The sequence below is a fragment of the Ursus maritimus genome, unplaced genomic scaffold (genome assembly GCF_017311325.1).
Source record: "Ursus maritimus isolate PB19 unplaced genomic scaffold, ASM1731132v1 scaffold_17, whole genome shotgun sequence".
Taxonomy (NCBI): domain Eukaryota; kingdom Metazoa; phylum Chordata; class Mammalia; order Carnivora; family Ursidae; genus Ursus; species Ursus maritimus.
In genome coordinates, this window is record NW_024424119.1 from 2,109,383 (window position 1) to 2,115,294 (window position 5,912).

The 5,912-nt window shown below is 36.1% G+C and overlaps 1 non-coding gene across 1 annotated transcript; it reads left to right on the plus strand.

The window, feature by feature from the left end:
• The first annotated feature begins 350 nt into the window (after positions 1-350).
• LOC121103170 lies at positions 351-457 on the plus strand. Its single transcript, XR_005835328.1, has one exon. It is a non-coding gene; the product is annotated as a U6 spliceosomal RNA (small nuclear RNA).
• Positions 458-5,912: the final 5,455 nt, after the last annotated feature.

Below are 5,912 nucleotides of genomic sequence, written 5' to 3' on the forward strand. Positions count from 1 at the left end.
GTTTCACATTTTTTAAGATGAATATAAACTTTCCTTAATTTATTCTTTCTTTTTAAATATGAAGTCATTTAAGGTTATAGCTTTTGTTGTGAATATTGCTTTTGCTGTTTCCCATAAGTTTTAGTGTTCAAGTTTAAGTGTTTACTGTTTTCCATAAGTATTAGTGTAAAGTGGGTTTTTTTTCATTCTTTCCAGATAGAATGTAATATTAGTTTTGCTTTCCTTTTAAACCAAAGACTATATAGGAAAGTCATTAATTATATCGTAGGCAGATGATGCTTTACCATTACATTTTTTTATTTTATTGGATGATTTTCAGAGTGTGACATTTATGATCAAAATTTTTTTGAATGCTCACTTTGATAGCACATGTACTAAAACTGGAATGATACAGAGAAGATCAGCATGACCCCTGCACAAAGATGACAGGCATATTTGTGAAGCATTCCATTTTTCTTTAACAATATAAGAAACGAGTGATGGTGAAGATGCAGAGAAATGGGAACCCTCTTGCACTGTTGGTGGGAGTGCAAACTGGTGCAGCCACTGTGAAAAACATATGGAGCTTCCTCAAAAAGTTAAAAATAGAACTACCTTACAATCCAGCAATCGCACTACTAGGTATTTACCCAAAGGATACAAAAATACAGATTCGAAGGGGTACATGTACCCCAATGTTTGTAGCAGCATTATCAATTATAGCCAAACTATGGGAAGAGCCCAAATATCTATTGACTGATGAATGGATAAAGAAGAGGTGGTATATATCTATATCTATATATAGATATAGATGTAAGAATATTACTCAGCCATCAAAAGGAATGAAATCTTGCCATTTGCAAGCATGTGGATGGAGCTAAAGTGTATTATGCTAAGCGAAATAAGTCAGTCAGTGAAAGATAAATACCTTAAGAAATAAAATAGATTAACATATTAGAAGGGGTAAAGGAGAGAGAGAGAGAGAGGGAAATAAACCATAAGAGACTCTCAATGACAGAGAACAAACTGAGGGTTGATGGAGGGGAGGTGGGCAGGTCATGGGCTAAATGGTTGATGGGTATTAAGGATGGCACTTGCATTGAGCACTGGGCATTAAATACAAGTGATGAATCACTAAATTCTACTCCTGAAACCAAAATTACACTATATGTTAACTAGCTAGAATTTAAATAAAAATTTGAAAAGAAAAAAATTATCGAAGTCTTATTTGTATCTAAATATGTAATTGAATGTAACAAAATATTCTCTATTCCCTAAATATGAGATTCAAGACACCAATTAAATGAAGTTTATCAAATATATTATTAAATTTCTATGTCCTTTTTTTTTTTTAAAGATTTTATTAATTTGACAGAGACACAGTGAGAGAGGGAACACAAGCAGGGGGAGTTGGAGAGGGAGAAGCAGGCTTCCCGCTGAGCAGGGAACCCGAGGCGGGGCTCAATCCCAGGACCCTGGGATCATGACCTGAGCTGAAGGCAGACGCTTAATGACTGAGCCACCCAGGAGCCTCAAATTGCTGTGTCCTTTTTAATATTTCATCTACTTGATCTCCCTGATTCTAAAAAATATGTGGAAATATGCCATCATTTATTTTTTACTGGGTTCTCTTGAATCACTATTAGTTTTTGCTTTATTTCTTAAACTTTTGTGTTGATTGGTATCTACAGGGTTATGATTATTTCTCCTGTTTCATAAATCATACCTTTTAATATTATGTAATATCTCTTTTTGCTATGTAGGGATTTTAATTTTAAAGCTGATCTTAGTCTGATATTGCCCTTTCTGATTAGTTTTTATTTATATTTGCTTAGTTGTATGTCTATCCCTTTATTTCCATACTTATCAGTTCACTTTAACTGTGCTTCTGGTAAGTAATAAATAGCTTGAATTTTATTTTTACTCCAGTCTAATATTCTCTGATCTTTATCGGGAGAATTCAGTCTTTTATGTTTGCATAATAATATACTTGATTTTATTCAATACTCTGTACTTCATTATTTATTTAATTTGTTTTATTTTCTCATGTTTATTTGAATAATCAAGTTGTATTAACTTTATTAATTGCTTCTTCCTCCTTATTACCTAAGGATTTCTAGTATAATTTTATTCTTCATAAATGATCACCTTCCTTTTCTTCATACCCATAATTATACCCACATTTATTTAATATTATATGAAAACAAGATCGTAACTGTTTTCCTAATTAAGGCTCTTTAATCCTCTGCTTCTTTCTCCTCCCAGTAAGGCAAGAACTTTAGAATATTTTCACTTGCTCACTAGTTTCCCCTAACCCCATCTGCACACCATATGAGACTTCTGGAATGTTTTTGTTTTACCCTTCTTTCTCCTATCCAAACTCCTTATTAAATAATTTAATACTTTTAGTTTCATACTATTATTACAATTTTTCTAGCAGTATCCCTTTTTTATTTTAAAAGCTCTTTTTTATCCCTCAGTGTACAAATTCCCAGACAGCCTATAATTATTCAGTGATATTTAATTATAAATCTATTACCACATTCTTTTCTCATCAACTTTACCTCTTCTTCTATTCCAACAATCACGAGGTTCAGATTTATTATTCTCTGGTTTGAGTCCTTAAGTGTTTCCTCAGTGGGGTATATGGGTGACATAATCTCAGCAAATAACATTCTTATAGGCTGTTAAGGAATAATATCTTGTCACATAGCCAGTCCTTTATTCTAAAGGATCTGTAGATATTATTCCACAGTCTCGTAGCGTTGGCATTGCACAAATTCATGACCAGTCTGATTCCTTTTTCTATGTATATTACTTATGTCTGTCTGGATGCATTAAATACTTATTTGTCTTCATCACTGGAGTCCAGTAATTTGATAAGGACACATCTTGGTGTAAGTACTATCTCAGCAGTCTGTTCTGGAACTTGATGAGCTGTTTAAACCTGCTGGCCCAGGTCTTCAACTCAGGGAAATTTTCTTCAATCATGTATTTAATCATTGTCTCTTCATTCGTCTCCTCCATTTTTTCTCATAAATCTATTCTCCAAAATGTACATACTTTCCCTCATATTTCTATAGAATTTTTCTTTTTCTTTTTCTCTCTATGACTTAACATGTTCTTCCACCTGATCTTCCAAGGCACCAATTTGAGCATCTATAGGCTGACTTTCTCTTTCACTTCATCTATACAATTTTCAAATTAAAAAATCATGTGGTTTTAGTGCCAGGAATCATACTGCGTGCTATATTCAGATCTCTTTACATATTCCTCTCCTTTTAGGTCTAGTTTTAAAAGAAGCAGCTCTATTTCTTTAGCAGTTTATTCTGATTTTTTTGTTTATTCTGCTCTCTGGCTTACATGCCCTTTTAACAAGAAGTCATTTCTGTATTTGCTCATTCGGCCACCTTATGTGGGAGTGCTCCTGAAAGTGCTGGCAGGTGCAGCCATCCTGCCTGGTGACTCACTGTACATACAGCTGACTGTGCATTCCTCCTGTCTCAGTGTGTGAAGGCAGAGCGTCTCTGCTCTTACTGCCTCCAAGTCTCAGAGGCAGAGATGAGTAAAACCCAACTGTTCATCTTCTCCTCAGATCCTTAGGGTTAGGGAGACCCTGATGTTCAGAGAGCTGAAATGGACTTTCTTCCCAGGAAAGGCTGTTTGCTGATCCTTGCTTTGGGCTTTTGTACTGAGCCCTAGAATGCTGACTCAAAGGGGAGGAATTATAGAAACAGGTCTTGGCTCACCCCTGCCTAGTGGCCTGCAAGAAGTGGCTGAGTTGGAGTCAGAGCCTTGAATAGAAGGATGTGGGATTCCTCAAGCCACCATTCTCCCAGAGTTCTCTCTAATTTTCTCTTTTAGGGCAATATTTTTTGAAAGATTATTAACTTAAACATATTACTAGTCCTTCCTTTGCCACTAATTGATAATACAACTTTGGACTAGTCACCTACATTTTTGGACCTCTGAGTGCCCATCACTGAAATAACTAAGCCTCTTCCTTGAGTCTAAGACATCCTCCTTCTTCCAGTGTGTTAGTTGGCTCAGTTGTGTAACTGCCATATATTCAAGTGAGAATTGCCATTCCCTGTATCAACTCTGAGTAAGAAAATTATTTTGGAGTAAAACTTGGCAAAACAAGATCTTGAGCTGCCAACAAATTATTCTGCAAGATTTCAAAACATTAAGTTTTTGCATTCACTCTCAAAGTCAAGCCAATTTTGCTTAAAGGAACTCTATTGTTTGAGTTGAAAAAAAATCAAACCTAAATTGTGGTTATGCATCTGGCATTTCTAATATAAGTATGAAAGCAATAGATTTGCCTGTTTTTTGCTAAATCACACAAGCTGCAAAAAGTATATACACATATGGAATTTCTTTCCACATTCAGAAAGTTAAATTCAAATTCTAACTGTGAAGACTCGTTCCTGAGAAGTATGAGGGACAAATGCCTAAGAATTTTTACAGTACCACTTTTGTGGAGATAGTTTGTCCCTTTTTCTTTTTCAGCGTTCCCTTTATTTTTAATTGCTTCTTTTAGGTTATATTTATTTAACAAAATTCAGTTGTTGAAGAAGCTACAAACCTAAGTACCAGGTGCACCCTCTAAAGGCTCATATGGAGCATTTTAGTAATCTCTTTGACTCCTGTATGCTCTCTTTGCCTGTACTGTTCTTCCTGCCTCCTTCCTGTTCCTATAATTCAAAGGTATAATGGCCTTTCAATTTCTAGTATTGAGTCTTTTGATTCCAGCAGCCGTGGATGTGGGGTTAGGGGTTTGGAAATTTTAAACTTAGAGCTCTCACATACAGAATTATAGATGAGTCAATTTTACCAGCCACTTTAGAGCCCCGTGTATTTATTATAGTTATATGTAAGCTGCTATTCTCCTCTCCTAGATTATAAGCAGCTTGAGGGTGGGATATGAGTCTCTGTCATCTGTGGTCTCCTAAAGGAATAAGATTAGTCCTCCATACAATGGATGTTTATTAGTTTGCATCAAAGTTATTTGAGTTACTAAATATTTTTTCTACTTAATCTCTTGCTTGTTCTTAATTATATATTTGAACACACATGAACTAAGGTTAAATTCCCCCAACCCAATTAAAGTTAATTAGACAAAGCCCCATTTCCATAATGACCACTTAGAAGATTTAATGCTAGAATCCAAGGTAGTAGTGGGTAGAAGCTGTTCTTCCACAAACACAGTTTAAAAATGCGTACCATCACCTCCAGCCGTACTTCATTCCTGCGTTCTCATCGACAGGCTTTAGCCTTTTCCTGATGAAAAGTGGGAAACTGTGCTAAAAACCAAAGAATCAAGCCAAATCGTATGATGATTTTCCTTGATCTGGAATGTACGAGCATTTTTTGATTAAAAGTTTTGGGGATTCTTTCCTTCCTTCCTTCCTTGCTTCCTTCCTTCCTTCCTCCCTTCCTCCCTCCCTCCGTCTCTTTCTTTCTTTCTCCCTCTCTTTCCTTCCTTACCTCCTGATGTCCTAGACTGTAGTTTAAGTGATGGATAGATTGGAATCTGTTGTATGCAGTCTTAACTATCCCTGCTCTTGCTTCTGAGCAATTGTGCTGGGGTGGCAAATGAAGGATTAGAGGGCAACTCTCTGGGGGCAGTGGAAATACACGTCAATCTGTTGCCACTGCAGGGTGGTATGGTGATGTAAAGCCTGGGCAGCCAAAGATCACAGCAGATCATTCTTCTGGAGGGAAGGAGGCATCTTAAGGAAAAACACAGTAGCAACAGCTATTTTGTTCTCATCTGTGGCTGTCCCACACCCTCTCACTCCTTAACCTACGGTACACACACAACACACATGTACACACACACACACACAGCAAAATATGGGATCTTAGGAATTACAATAAACTGTTGATTATCAGATTGTTGTAAAATGGCAACATATACTGTTTCATGA